The sequence below is a fragment of the Heliconius melpomene genome, chromosome 18, assembly GCF_056956725.1.
Source record: "Heliconius melpomene rosina isolate 202511_hmr_F chromosome 18, ASM5695672v1, whole genome shotgun sequence".
Lineage (NCBI taxonomy): Eukaryota > Metazoa > Arthropoda > Insecta > Lepidoptera > Nymphalidae > Heliconius > Heliconius melpomene.
The window spans coordinates 4,827,886-4,844,769 of record NC_140406.1 but is presented as its reverse complement, the minus strand read 5'-3'; the positions used below and the strand labels follow the sequence as shown (position 1 = coordinate 4,844,769).

Here is a 16,884-nt window from a genome sequence, read left to right as displayed (position 1 = left end):
AGCCTTTTTTCATATTATTTATTAGTAAAAAGGTTTTTCATTCTGACATATATCGCTTTTCGAGAAAACAGGTCTACATGTTACGTTTATATAAGAAATATTATTTATTAAGTGTCATTCAAGAAACATAAAATGTGGAAATATTATTAATGTAAAAATTCAAAATTTTCTTTTATTTTCATTAAAATAAAATAAAACTCTTAAATTTTATTTACCAAAATAAAGGTGGAATAGCCAAACGATATGAGACCTCTTAATAATTTATTATCTTCAAGCTTGTACAAAACGAATTTAAATATTCAAATTAAAATTTTCAAGTATTCATTATAATTAAATTGCATAGGACACTACAGTTTAAACTAAAAAAATGTAGTGTTAAATACTAAGCACTGCGGGTACGAAGGCAAACTTTTAAAGCGTATAAATTCCACCTAACTTTTGTTTTACAGTAAAACAAAATTCTCAAGTTTCTAAAGAACATTGAAGAATTGTTTGTAACTTTCATATTGTTCTATTTAAATGAGCTCTGTATCTGGTATCGAGGAAGCAATACGACATTATATATAAACCAGTGGACCCGAACGCGGCTACGCCCGCTTGAACTATACGAATATTTATTAAATATATTTATAAAATTATTTTCAGTTTTCAATAGAGAGATGCGTTAAGCAAGCTCATTTTGAGTGACGTTTTCCAACAATAAACTCTGCAAATCGTTGCTTAGCAACGGTCGCATAGTTACGGTTGTTATTAACATGGCGGAATAAATTGCGTGTCAAATTAATAAGTATTTTAATATATTGGTATATATCGAAAATATTACAAATATGAGAAGAAAAAAGTATCCTATGTTCATCTCGAGACGCTCAAGTATCTCTATATGAGTATTTTATCACAATTAAATTAGCGGCTTGGCTCTGATTACGTAAAAGACAGACAGACAGAGTTACTTTCGAATTTATAATATAGGTATGGATTATATCACACAATTGAATTCGTGAAAGAAAAAAAATATTATTTAGTAATAATGTCGAAACGCTAGCTTGAAGCGATTAGGGAAATATTTTGTAGGCTCTAATTTAATAAAAAAATATCAAATTATGAACGGAACGCTTCAGCTCTTTTAAAAGCCTCACGTTGTTTCGAGAATTTTGTCGTAAAATTTATTACGTAGAGCCTTCTAACCCATTTAAATTTTACATCCTCTTATGTTTATTCATGGTGAGCTAATGTAAAGTATTAATTATAATCTATTATAATGTTACGATGCAAAATAGAAAATTTAACAAATTAATTATTAAAATATTTATGTTATTGTAATTAATAAAATATGTATGTTACCTGTTAATGTTTCAAAACGTGATATTGAAACACCCTCCACTCGGGAGAAAGAATCATTAGTTATTAATATGTTAATTTCTTCGCTCTAGCACTAACGTAAAAGCTCGGCGTTGAATTCCGCCTTAAACACGCAATGCCTCCAAAAATTTGGTGGAAAATGTGAAACGGGGTGGCTTAACAATAAGTTCCCTCTGTCTCCTCTGCTTTGTGGGGGATGCCGCGAGAAACTGTTTAAAAAATATGAAATGTATAATTTTGTTACCATTGATCGTTTCATGCTTGTAGAGGCAATGACTGGTCTGCGGGCTGGGCACATTGATGGATGATCCGGCGATTAACTCACAGCTCTAATATTTGGTAATGGCACGTGATTCAGCAAATACTAATGGGCCGCTATCTCTATTCAATATTTGATTGAGTTTCAAATTATTTTACGAATTTTCTTTAGTAATTAAATTAGTTGTAGGAATAATTAAAGTAATTAATTCCAGTTTATAAATATCTAGTCTAAACATATGTTGTTATTAAATGTAATACCTAAGGATAGATAATAATTTTATATTATTAATAACTCTTAGTTGGGAACTTATTGGAATACTTTTTTGGGAAATATATGTTTATGAAGATAACAAATATTAGTATGATTATATTCTCTTAAAATCAAAACGTCTAAATATTTGCTTTAATAAATTGATTTCTACGAGTGTTTACAGTAATCACTGAAACTAACTAGTTTCAACTTTAGCCTACACGTTTAGACTTAGCCAAGTTTATTATAAACTAGCGGCCCGCTCGCGGTTACACCCGCGTGAACTATGTTATTATTAATTTCTGTCTCCATGGCTACGTCCTAGTGACGTCTATCCAAAATTTGAGACTCCTAGCATTTAGTAACGAATGACAAAGACAAATGTCATTAGTAAACAAGTTTCATACAAATTTTCAACCCCAAAAACAACCCCTTAAAAGTCGAATATTACAAATTCCCGTCTTAGCGAGCACCTACCTCCTATAAGTAACTCCTATGCAAAATTTCAGCTTCCTAGCACTTGTAGTTTCTGAGATTTCGTGATGAGTGAGTGACCTTTCGATTTTATATATATAGATTTATCCGTTAGTCTACCAACACATTGATTGAATAGGAGGTTTCCTCCCCTGAAAACCTCGCTGTTTATCTTGTAGTAAACTTTTAGTACTTCTTATTTGGCATCTATCCAAATTTATTTTTAAGTTCAGATTAACAAAGAAAGTCCTAAATATCTTTTGCTACCAAAACTAAATTTAATAAATTTTCAATTTTCTTTATGACATAAAATTAAAAAAATAAACGAATAAAACAGGTAGGCAGAGGGTACCTAGTGTTAAGACACACTTTCCGCCAAATTCTGGAAGCATTGCGTGTTGAGTGGTGGAAGTCAACGCGGCGTTACCTCGACACCAGAGCGAAGAAATGAGAATATCAATTTAAATAAATATTTCAATTTCTCAAGTGGGGATCGAACCCACAACCAATCGTGTTTACAGTCACACCTCGCCTACTGGCCTCTCACATTTAAAATCAATATAATTAAAAAGAACTTTTAAACACTTGTTGTTTTCAATTTTTTTTTCAATTTGTCAAAGAAAAATAAAACAAGTATGGCACACAAATTGATATTCATATAACGAAAGGCTCGAATGGGACTGATGTGAAAATAATATATCCATAAGCTACAAGGTTAATATTTACGGCCGATCCCCGATACTCGTATATCCCTTGAAACCACTATAAATTACCACTCAAAAGCTGCGGTCGTTTCACAAACAAAACCCCACGTCTGTTTACTGACCATTCAGCATCATTTATGTACTAAGCCACAAAAGACATATGACCTTCAGATCTTGAGCTGTTCTAGCTTAAGTCAAGTGAACTGTTAACTCATTTATTGAGAACCATTAGAATAAAATATTTTAAATCACTCTTCTTTATTTTGAAGATATATGCGATTTCTAAAGATATCTTTATTTTATTTATTTACTATTTATAAACACTCTTTGTCCTGGTATATATTATAATTTACATACATACTTATGATCAATGTAAGTGTGATGGTTGTATGTGAGATACATACATAATACGATGATAGTTCAAAATATTTTTTTGTGATTTTATAATTTTTTTATTAATTCGTCCGCTTATTCTTAATCATCCTAAAATTATCATATAAAATAACATAAGAAAAATATCTAAATTTAAATTGTTACAGTTAATCATGCCAAGAATATGAAAAAATAATAACATACACAGTTGTATGTATAAAGCTTTATAGTATTTTTATTATATTACAATTTTGTTAAACGAGGAACTGATTAAATTAAAACGCACATTTTTTTTCGCACTTAACCGTTTTCTTAAGCATTCCCAAGACAAACTTCTAGTTATCGTATATTTCAATATTAAGAATATCTCTTTGAATAGTCTCTTAAATAAAAATTTGCATAAAGTTATTATATCGTAGGTATATATTTACGGAATAGGTACGCTATACAAAGATTGCGTTAAAAGTGTTTGCAGAAACTGTACGGGCTAATATTATATTTCTCGTAAAGTGAATTTAAATTAATTTTTTTATATCTTTCAAAATATGTTATTTAAATTCATGGCGATCATAAATAATATAGTCTAGACTTTAAATTGTATATAGGTAACTGGAAATATAACTGAAATGAAATGAAAATGTAACTGTAATATGGGGTAGCAGAGTACACCCAAGATGCTATCTTGATATAATTAAAATTCGACCTAGAACATGATGAATGTATTGTTTTTATCCGGAAGACCAAAAAACAATACTCAGTACTCGAATAAATGTTAATTTTTAGGGTTCCGTATCTCCATAGGAATATATGGAACCCTTCTAGGATCACTTTGCACCCGTTTATTTCGTTTTCGTTTATACATCTATCTCGAGATCGCGTTCAGGTATCAAGTTGTAATTAGTATCAAATACGATTCCTTGGAGCACAGAAAGATCCAGCTTCACCACAATTAAAGCCTACGAGTATGTATGCATTGATTTTGTTGCATTTTGTATAAATTTCGCAGCGTAATCAAAACTACTAGAGTATTTCCCGTAGACTTACAATTATAAAATTCGGTGAGAATTGACAGCCTGCAAATAAAAGAAAAAAATCTGATAAATGGAAATTTATATTTATATTACAGACAGAACTATTACAATTTTTTTATTGTAGATCATTTCATGCTAAATAATACATACACCGGCAAACTCAAACGTGTCAACTTTTATAAGTTGCACTTTCCATTGATCCTCTAATTCTGAAATTGGTACGGAACCCTCGGTGGCAAGTCCGCCTCGCACTTGACTAGTTTTTAACATATAAGTGATAGCAAGTAATTTAGATACTTTATGGCTATACAAGATTATAATTTCTTAATTCCTCTGTGCATAATATAAAAAAAATAAGAGAAATAATGTTTAAAAAATATTTACAAAACAGAAACACCAAATAACAAATGAGAAATTGAAAAGTGATAGATTTATATCAAACATATACACATATCTAATATTTTTCAATTAAGTACAACAAAAGAAAAGAAATAAAACAAAATTCCTAAATAATATTCTCTGTAACATAGTGACCCCCAGAGGAAATACCCAGTAAAAACGCATTGAACGTCTTCACACCTGCTCGTATGTCGAAACGACCTTTATTTTTACGATACATTTCATTTCATATTCCAAAATTGCGTGAACATCTGTAATTTGGGATAACGTGTTATTTGGAAATACTTAAGAGAATCGTCGACAGATTAAACATGAAAATATATTTGGTTTTTACATTTCAGTTATAATAGTTGAGCAATAAATTTGTATGGTATTACCGTTTTTTAGAAAAAATATTGTAGTATGTGTTTTTTTTTTATTCTTAACAATAAGAAAAATAAAAATTCTCACAGTAATGCTTATTTCTGGCTTATATATGGTCCAATAAGATTTTATCAAGGTGTCAAAAGATCGATTCATAAAAAAAAGTATATCATCTTTCTATTACAAATCAGAATTGCGCTCCTAGTATTCGATGCCATATACCATATACCTTTCATTTTTATGCTCATGCTTGTGATACATGTGGGCTACGGCTAAAACTAAAATTCATACTATATTTTGAAAATAATCTAAATCGTTTTCTTTTCTTTACCTGGAGAAGAAATCGAAAAGTCAACCATTGTTCAACCAATTCAAAATATGTATATGTATTCAGTAACATAGCTATAAGGACGTCCACATGCTGGAAGCAAAGATTTACATGTCCAAGTAAATGTTAAGCATTTTTATGGAATAAAGATATTTTGACTTTGACTTTGACTTTATATCTTTGGATCTAATATTCGATGGCAAGTGTTGATGCCTAACTGGATATAATATATTAAATTTCTAAGAAAATCAAGCGAAGTTGTGAGAAACAACTAATATTAAATAAAAATAGGTAAAAAACGGGAAAAAAGTATTTTACGGTAGTAAAAATAAATATAGGCTGTAGTAACTCTATGTCAAACGCGTTAGAGCACGAAAATATAGCGACACGTCCTGTAAGCTTTTTACGTTTATTTTGAAATTAATGTTTCGTATATATTTATGACAATGATACCTATTTTTAATAAAATGTTCAATATCTGCACTAGATTTCATAAAGTAAATAGTAGAAAATCGTATAAAAAAATATATATTTTCAGTTTTTGAATACATACATTTAAAAATATAAAGTAACTTAGCATAAAAAACCGGTTAAATGCGATTCGGCCTACCTACATAGGCTTATACGTAAGTAAACGAATATACGTTTTTAATAGTTTTTATGTGTAATACAAGTTTATATTCGAGCAAGAGCTTCACCCTCTGCCATGCCTCTTCACAGCTCTTTTGCCGGCACGTTTTGAAACTATGTACTCCAGTCTGGTTTGAGATTGTAAATTTCTAAGAATAGCCGTCGAAGTTCGGAGAAATAACTAGTATTAATAATTATTTTGATAAATCTATTTTATTGTTAATTTTAGTATATTGCAAACTATCTCTACAATTTAATTTTGACTATGACACTCGATATACAACATTAATTTTTATTTAATCATGACCTTGAGGTAACGGTGCCTTTGATAATAATTTTCTACGATAAAATCTCTTAATGAGGTTAATTAGAAACTTTTTATATACCACTTAACAAAATTAAATATTAATTTGAACGAATTATATAATACTTATTTAATAGAATATTCTGAACCTATGTCCGAGTCTACGCACAGCCGACGCTAAACCATTTATAAATACATGAAAGTTGCGAATAAAATATATAAACACTTTCATTGGAAGCATTAAAAAGCAGTTATTTTCATAAAATTTTGCAATACAGCTCTATTTATTTGTTAGATGAGAAGAAAAACCATTTAGAACCTTTCTAACGCAAATGGATGTCTCATTAGTTTCGTAAATGTTCAAAATTACGAATAGGTACTCGTCGTTAATGATTCGCTTAAATTATTTTATGTAAATCTGTATTTTAAACTTATAATGTACCTATCAACGCCTTTTGTTTGAGATGATTGCTAAAGTAGAACAAAACTATATAATACCTACTACAAATTATAGGTACTATAGTGTTTCAATTGTTTTACATTATGAAACACTGTGTCGTTTCTTTGAATTCTCATAACTTGGGGTTAGAATATTATACACATTTTGTTTATCTGTTATACCAGATAAACAAATTTGGTGGACATGATGTCAATAATATAAAAAATCTTTTTATTCCCTTACTGACTAGCCAGTCAGTCACTGACTGATAATCATTAAAATTCTTAGTGCACTTCCTTTTTATGTAAGTTAATGAAATTAATTTTTTACCCCTCTACCCTTTTAAATGAGAGGGAAAGTTTGTATGAGGCTTTCGCCAATTTACACGCTGCAAATCTGAATTTTGGTAAGCAAACATAAATAGCAAAAAAATTTAAAACTTTAAACTTTTATCCCCTTATCTTATAAAATAGACGGTTGATGTTGGTTGACTTTGAACTTTTCCCTCAATATTCTTTTCCAATTACATTTAAGAAAAGTACATTTTAATTAAAAAACATTTGTGTGCAGCGCCATCTGTTCTTCGTCTTTGGAACTAATTAAATCCAACTATCTACAATTTATAACACTTTCAGCTACGTAATGGTATTTACTTAATCCAATAGATGGCGCTATATTTATTTTCAATATGGCTTTTTATCTACCGACCCGAGACGCGCACTTCAGTTAAATAAATTTTAATATTTATTTTTTTGTTTCATTTATTAAAAATGTAATAGTTAGTTAACACGATCACTGTACAAACCCAAGCAGTAAAACAATGAAAAACAATTGGAGTCACAACGATTTTTTTTTTTGATATAACGGAACAATTGATTATTAAGGAAACCAACACAACAGACTAAGATCGTGTAATGAAATATTTTATATTTTCATTTCTTCGCTCAGGTGCCAAGGCAAAACGCGGTGTTGAATTCGGCCACTCAACACGCGATGCCTTCAAAAATTCGGAGGAAAGTCGACACAGAGTGTCTAAACACTAAGTTCCCTCTGCATACCCTGACGTGTGCGGGATACAGTGTGAAGCTGATAAAAAAAAATATAATAATATAGTTTTAAGATATTTTTTCTGGCTCTACTTCTAGTATCACTCACAGAAATGCAAAGCACAATTTCTCGAAACGCCTTGAAGACTATATCTACAATCTACATATTATATTATCGAACAAAAATGTTTATTTCAATTAAAAAATACGCGGTGACGTTATGAAAGTTATTAATGTATAAGCTGTCATTGTCACAGACTTTATTTTTATTTGTACAGTTATAGTTGTATTGAATATGATTCAGCACAAATAATATGACTACGGGCCATTAAATATTACAACTTTGTAAGACTACTTGAAATTATTCATATTCTTGTAAGCAGTACCTAGTAGATATATTTATCTCTTAAACTTCTTATTTGCTTCATAAATGACCTAAATTCATTAGACGGTCATATTTTTCCAATAACCCCCAAGAAACCCCACATAATCATTGAATAAGTCGGCTATCAGGGAGAACATTAATCTGAACATGAGAGAAGTTAGTACAACTAACGCTATCTGTCAGATATAATGTCTTAAGATAACAACTACGGAGCAACGTTATGGGGTTGTCGGTATACTTGCCTTTTCCTGTAAAAATTGTTAGTAGCTATAGTTAAATTTATTATTATAATGGTTTAATTTAAAATTGAAAGCTTTGTCTCGTCACCAGAGGTGATGATGTGGGAGGTGGTGGTTAGGATTCGTCAATTTCCGCATTAAGCTGAAAAAAGTAGAGTAGGTACTCTAACATGTACTTTAAGAGTGAAACTTCCTGCCTGCTGAACTGTTCCCCGATAAATACAACTTGGCCATTTTCAAAGAAAGATAGGATAGGAAAGATAGGCATTATCTAGGTAAGCATGCTCCACCATCGTTCGCATCGTCGCTTACCACCAGGTGAGATAGCGGACAAATGCTTGCCTATCTACAATAAAAGAAAAAGAAAAGAAAAAAGTTAACTCTTACTTTCTTTTCTTTAGATTCACTATCCTGCACATAGCTATCACAGTAGGCAGAGGGAACCTGGGAACTTTGAACCTTAGGACTCTGCTCCCCATTTAGCGTGTCGCGTGGCAGGACTGGGCCCAACTTATAACTTTTACCTATGAATGTAGAAAACAAAGTAAAAATAAAACCTTTATAAAAACAAAGCGCATTGACCCGTAATCACCGCTGAGAAATGGCTTCCTGTTCACAAGTGCTTCAACCTCGCTTTACACAACTTCTTACATAAAAATCAAACAATTCTATTCGTAAACAAGACAATACAAGCGAACTCTACACAGATAGTTGTCGTTAGCGCCAAGCTCGGTCACACCACCAATACCTTCGCACTCGGCCAGTTATCTTAAAAATTCCAATTCAATTTCATTCAAGATTCCACCCCTTTACCCTGATTTATTATTTCGCTGGCTATTTATCTAATACGCGCTGGTTGCGCGTGTGGGGCCGACGACCGCTTCTCTGTTTTTAATATATTTTCTTACGAGTTTTTACTCTGTCAGCATATAACGAGCTTTTGCTTCTTTTAACATAATCTGTTGTTGCTGCCACTTTAACGCAAATATGTAAATTTTCTTTTTGGTTATTTCAAAATCACCTCCTACGTCTATAGTCCACTATATCAACTCTGAGATTTTTGGCTCTACAATATATAAATATGTATTATATAATACATATTATTTTAGTTTATATAATTAAAATGTACTACCTCTGTAGTACCTCTTGTATAACTTCTGCAGGATAGACAGAGACAGGCAGACAGAGAAAGATAAGCTAGTGATAGATCACTCTGTTGTTTAAGGGCATTACGATTATTTTCTTCGTTTTTCGTGTTATAACACCAATCAATCGTTTACTGACTTCTACAACAATTGTTTATGATGGTACAGACGATATACTTATTATTTTTTATAATATTTTCTTTTTTTTATCCCGCACATAGCAGGGAAGGAACCTGGCAAGCGAGTGTTAAGAAATTCCGTTCCCATTAACACACATCTATTCCCCACCTTCCGCCGAATTCTGGAAACATTACTTGCTGAGCAGCGGAACTGAACGCCATACTTTGTCTCTACACTAGAATGAAGAAATGAAAATATTAAATATATAATTTCCTCGAATGGGAATCGAACCCACAACTTGCCGCGCGTATTCTCCTGCGCCACGACTGGCCTCTAGAAAGATAATTCAAACGTTTTATTCATAATTTATTTGACCAAACGTAGCATTGTTTACGAAAGACATTAGAATGGCGTGTCGATCTATTGTCTATAAATGGGACCCCAACAGCAAAATGTCTGGAAAACATTTTCTGAACAATTTTAATTATATTCAGACCTACATTATTTAAAAGAGAAAGTAGAACGAATTAAAGACCAATATATATAGAATACAATTGTGTCTCCTATTGAATATTTTTTATAAGCCTGTAATTAATTTTATTTATTTATAATTTTTAATAAACCTTCTGCCTACAATCTTGAGTATGGTATACAGCGCGAACCTAATTTAAAATATTTGTTATTGTTGCTATATTGTATTTTCTAATATGCAACATTTAAGTATTTTGTGCTTATACCATATACCATGGTATACCATAAAATTAATAAAAATATGTTGAAAATAAAAAAATGGTTAATAAAATAAATCAGGTTAAGCCCAGATTCTACTGGAAAAGAATAAAAAAATAAATAAAAGCAACATAATCCTTATCACGCGACATACTCTAAGAATTTCGAATTATTCACCAATTTTACAAGCTCGTAAAAGCTGAAGCATATAAACGTGTCTTGTTTCTTTCAAAGTGCACCCATTCGTTACGAGGAGTAATGAGTTTCAGTAATCGACTCGACGTAGTCATCTAAATTAATGCTTCGTGTTGTCATTCACCGACTTCAAAAAAGGAGGAGGGAATCTTTTTTTTTATATAAAACAAAGTTGCAAATAAACAATTTTGGTCAGGTGTCGGATGTCAGGCATCGCATGCGAGGCGACGAGATAATTCAGTAGATGTCACTCGCTGATAAATTAACAGGTAACTTTATGGCGTCATTATTTTTCTTGTTCGCACCGACTTCGTGTGATAAGCATTTTAATTTTAACATGTTGGAAACTGATTTGTAGCCTCATTTATATACATTTAAATAAATATAATATGCATTGCATATATACCAGTACCACTCAGGTTTTTGTCATTCTGCATTGAAAAGCACCAAAACCTCGATCTGAATAGATGGAGCGCGGCCTTGCGATTTACAATTTTTTTAAGCTTTACAAAGTGAGATGGCAAGTGAAATAAATGGAATAAATGGAAATAAGTGAAAAAAAAACAACAAATATATATGTTTTTAATTCTATTACATAAGATAATATAAGTATTTGAAATTATTACTACAGTTCAGAACAGTATATTTTGTGCACATTCGCACACGACAAATCCACACTGAAGTAAGATTAATGTAGAGGTTAAGAAGAAAATATTTTTTCCTGTAGGATGTAATATGTTAATACGAACACGTGCACTTAATTACACATTAAGTACAAAAACCTTAATTTCACATTAACACAAGGCACTAACACTAATCAATTATTATAATAAGAAATTTGGGTCTTATTTCTTATAGTTTAACTGTAAATATATATATTGTTAACCAGTAGGTAATGTTTTTAGCCAAAACATAAAGATATAACAAGAATCACATTCTTTTGTTACGTTGGAAAATCCATGCGAAAATTGTAGAGCATTGTTTAAAATATTCATATTTCTCAGCTAAGTCACGAGAACGAGGAACGAGGTTACACAACTACGGTATTATTTGTTCTATTTGACATGTAATATGAATAGAAATAGTTCCGACTTCGAGCTTCTTCTGAAAATCGAAACCTTTTTCTGACAGAATACAGTGTGTCTGGCCTCCTAGGCTATACTTTACTGTTGAAATAAAGGAAGTCGTAATACTCTGATGTCATCAAAACACATGTAATAACGTCACTATGTTTACATTCCAGATTTACGACTTATGGGTTCACTGAACTCCTTTCTAGATTACCATCCTTTCATTCCCTTCAATGAGATGGCCAAAAAGATATTTTTGCTGTACGCAGAGCCAAATAGTTCGCACGTTTGTAGCTTTTACCTACATTAATATAAAGACTAAAATATAATAAGCATTTATTCTGTTCTTTAATCCACTGTACGCAGTTTGTCCTAATGGCTCCGCTCGTTTCTATTACATGGCGAAAATGGGGACGCAGTTAGTGCTATTTGTTAATGTTGTTGACAAATTTTGACATCTGTGATACGAGGAATCTTGAATATATACGAAATCATTAATTCTTAGACCAATATTTTAATACTTTACAGCTAATTCGATTGGATGTCTAACGAAATAAGGTTCATCAATCAACAAGAAAACAAGTTCTTTGTAAATATTTATTTACTTGACATTTGTGAGATAGATGAGTGATAGATTATATTAAATCTAATATGTTTAACTAATATATATGTATGTCACTTATCCATGCTGCACCTGTCTCGATCCTTATACCTCAGTGAAAGTAATACTGAAACATCATTAATAATTACGAAGTGCACTCCGGTGGTCGATAAGAGATATTTTGGCAGGAACGTTTAAATTCAATTCGGGCGCCATTAAACTGAAAACGCTCCCGCAATTTACTCCTTAAATAACCAACATATTATGCACTCCGAAATAATTATTTTTTACTGCAGTCGACATTTATCAGCTACCGGTTTTTTGCACACAAGCTCGAACTTTTCATTATTTTATTATGTTTTATAAATTTAATTACAGGATAAAAGAGATTAAACATTTCTACTTAATAAAACATAACTGTTGCTACTTTCTTTGTTCTAATTTTTTAAGAAATGAATTATTAAAGCAATTTTACAGAACAATTACGGCTTGTAATTACTTTTAACTATATAATAATGCTATTATAATTTATTCTAAAGTGCGTAATAAAGGCAATTCTATAATAAACAATATACATACAAATTTATTATTAATAGAATTGTTTCAATTGTATTAATAATAAATTTGAGGTCATTATCAGATTCATATCAAACACACATGTTATGAATGTAAATAGTGAACTGTAAAGCAGTCTTACTGTCTGAAGATAAGCTGTAAGTAATTGACGTTACAACAATGGAATTATTAATGAACAAAACCGAATGATTGTTTATGAAGCCTTTGGCATCCGACCAAAGCTTCTTTTGAAGCTATTCTTATTAAGAGAATATAAATTTAATATACCACTTTAATAACAAGATCGAAACTATCAACCTTAATTCATTTAAACTTTAATGATTGCTATAAAACTATGTACGACAGCCGAACAGAATTATATCTTCTATATAAGGGACAATGTGAATTACGCCCACTGTACGGAGTCTTATAATAATATTTTCATTTTTGTTCACTATAGTCGTATAAGAAAAACCTTGTTCTTTTATATTTTATTGAAAATCAATAATATGAAAGAAAATATTAAGGATATTGAAAATTATTTATTAAATTATTAATTATGTGTTATGGGTACATTGTGTTGGGTATTCGCATTTTGAATAAGTTTAAAATGCAACGTTTATTAAAGTAAAGCACGCAGTAAAGTTTTGTGAAAATAAAATATCAATACAACGAGAGCACCAGCGGATGAAATTCATAGATTGGCTCCATTTCGTTCGGTTTTCGATTTCGAATACAAACTTTTAATAAGAAAAGTTGTAGAAATAAGATTATGAGCGTTTTCCGTAACACTGTTCACGTTCTTAGAACGCATATATCCGTAAAACCTGCATTGGCTTGATAAAGAGATCAATTTACAAACTTTATCAAATTTATATTTTTAAGTAAAACTACAATGAATATGATTATAATCTGTGCTGCACTGATATCATATTTTTAAAATTTATTTGTATTGTAAGTTCTCATATCGTGTCAATTTTCATAATTGTTGGCCCACGGGAAAGACCTTCTGCAGGTCTAAAAATGCCAATATGGTTAGGAAGTTCTTCCTGTGGAAAACTGCACAAAATATTTGAACCCCACATACCTATATACAATAATCGGTCGCTTCCCCTCCACAACGCTAAGGTACAATTGATCACCTTTTATAATCTCTCCCAATATGGTATGGTTTTCAATAAAACATGTTTATTATATTTATTATGACAACATTACTTTTTCAATGGATTTTTAAATATATCCAAACAAGGAATGTTTTTTGTCGCCATTCAATGTAACGAACATTCTCATTCTATATTTTTATGGAAGTGTTATAAGTGAAAGTAAAGCAAGCTTTCAATCCTTAAAAGGATTACAGTCTTTATATTACATTATAAATTTCTCAGCATTTTAGAAAAAAAACCCAAATTTTTAAAATATATATTGACAGAAATTAGACTTGAAATATCATCAATGCATTTGTAGTGTTATACAACTTTAGCCCACAGCTTCGCTTATGTTAATGTCCTTAATTGACATAAAAAGTCAAAACCCATCACAGCAGCTATACTTACGCCTACAAGACAAGAATTTTAGTCAGTCAAGGAACTATAGGTAAACTTAAAAATATGAGTACAAAATTTCAACACTTTAATTCAAAACGAAAATTTTACAATGTAACTGTAGTATATATTTTTTTAATTTACTATAAAACTATACAAAAGTAATGCGTTGGCCGGGAATCGAACCCGGATCAACTGCTTGGAAGGCAACTATGCTGACCATTACACCACCAACGCATATGTAAAACTTTTACAGAAATAACTAATATTTATACAAACTCTACGCTACTGTATATAAGAATAGTGTTAATTTGTACCTTTGTGCCGGCGTGTTTATACAAATGTCGATTGCAAATACGTCATCTATATAATATTTTAAAAGGTATAACAAAAAAGAGAGAGAGAGAGAAAACATTAAAATAATAACACAATTATTATTTAAACGAACCCCAATTAAAGAAGCTAACAATCACAACAAGCAGTATATAAAAAAATTAAAAACAGAAATCGCTCGCTTATCGCGTCCATATACATGTCATTTATTATAAGAACCCCAATACTTTATTAACGCATATTATACTTGTTCGGACGGTGTCAAAGAAACCTGGCTGAGGCTAAAAACATTCCACTGAACAATAACGAATATAACGTATCTACAATCACGATCCGCTTCTCTGAGATTTCGACCGATAATGTCTTAATGGCTTTCAGTTAAACTACTGGACGTCTTATAGCGAATGTCAAAATCTCCATCACTCAAATGTCGAATAAATTAGCTATGCTCCATTTGTCCTTTTATCTTAAGCGATTAAGTAGACAGAGTAGTAGACAAACAGATGTATAAGCTAAATAAGAAATTATATATCATTATAGAAAATGTGAGTTTAACTTAAGTAAGCTTCGTGTAAGCTTTTTTTATGTTTTCAAATATATTTTCTAAGCCTAATTATATCAGTAATTTAATATAGCTTATATCTTTAAGTAAGTTTATTATTTTAACATATCCTATATCTTATAAAACAAAGTCGCTTTTCGTGTCTGTCTGTTGTTTCTAACTCTTCTTCTTCTAAACCACCCAACGGATTTTTATGCGGTCTTCACCATTAAGTCGGGTGTTTTTCGTAGAAGGTTTATATATAGTTTATTATTTGTACATTCTTATGTAAATTAACATAAATACGATAAATGTGTATAAAGTCCTACCCGTTGAGACACTTTCGCGCATGCGCTGCTCTAATGGTAAGTACTACATGAAAAAAATGTACTGGAGTATTGTTCCTCTTAATAAAATCTACAAAAAAGTCCGCGAGAGCATATTCGTATCTTTTAAGAATAACGTGTAGTAATCATTTTTCTGTCTAAAAATAATAATTTCAATATATTTTTTATTGTAAGGGATATTTTTCCATAATGGTATTAATCCTTATCCTTTAAAATACTTTATTAATTTTTTACGTTAAACGAAGATAAAATTTGCTGTTTACACTATTTCGAAATTGCGAATAGTTTTACAGAAAAACGCATTTAATTGTTGACACATCCCGCCGTTGACACCTCAGCTGTATGTTACTCAAGTTTCACTTATCCCTTACTCTCCACATATAAATAAGTACATTAGTTACGTTGGCCATTTAATGTAGACCAAAACTGTCTTTTACTGATTTTCATTTTAATAAGTACTTTAGAAGTTGTTACAATATCAAAAAAATCCTTGCTGCGAAACGGCTCGCCACTCGCCATGCGTCCGCCGTGCCCGCTTGCCTTACACGCATCGGTGGTTCAGTGGTAGAATGCTCGCCTGCCACGCGGGCGGCCCGGGTTCGATTCCCGGCCCATGCATTCTATTTAATTTTCCTCACAGGTAGCCACGTCGTGCTTGCTTTTCATCAGGGACAGAATACCCCCTTCAGCATTAACCAAAAGCTCAAAAAGAAAAACCCGGCTGCCTCTATAGCAACGAAGATTTAGTTAGATGCATTTGCACGTATTGGCTAATTGGAGTTGAATGTATTATTTAAGCGCGATATATTTGGTTTCACATTTTTTGTAGTAGTTATTAGTAGGTAGGTTTTTGTTTATTATTTCTTCCGTTTAAAAATAGTCATTTAACTATCTAAAAATAGTCATTTAAATATATTTTAATAAGTACTTGAAAAGATTAGTAGCACAGATTTAAAATTACGGTAACTACTAAAAAATCCTTGCTGTGTAAAACAATTGGAAAATCCTTATTGAAACTACAAAAATGCGGGTTGCATTAGGGTTTAATTAATTTTCACATTATCTTAAGTGCTTTGCAAACATACATTACATGAATAATCCAGTAGTTAAAGCGGGCGAAGCC

At 31.1% G+C, this 16,884-nt stretch overlaps 1 protein-coding gene and 1 non-coding gene across 2 annotated transcripts in view; one reads left to right on the top strand and one right to left on the bottom strand.

The window, feature by feature from the left end:
• The window catches only part of LOC146529314 (monocarboxylate transporter 10-like), an 87,460-nt gene that overhangs the window by 31,289 nt on the left and 39,287 nt on the right, over positions 1-16,884 (top strand). The gene's annotated exons all lie outside the window — the stretch shown is intronic.
• TRNAG-UCC (transfer RNA glycine (anticodon UCC)) lies at positions 14,706-14,777 on the bottom strand. The gene has a single exon. It is a non-coding gene; the product is annotated as a tRNA-Gly (tRNA).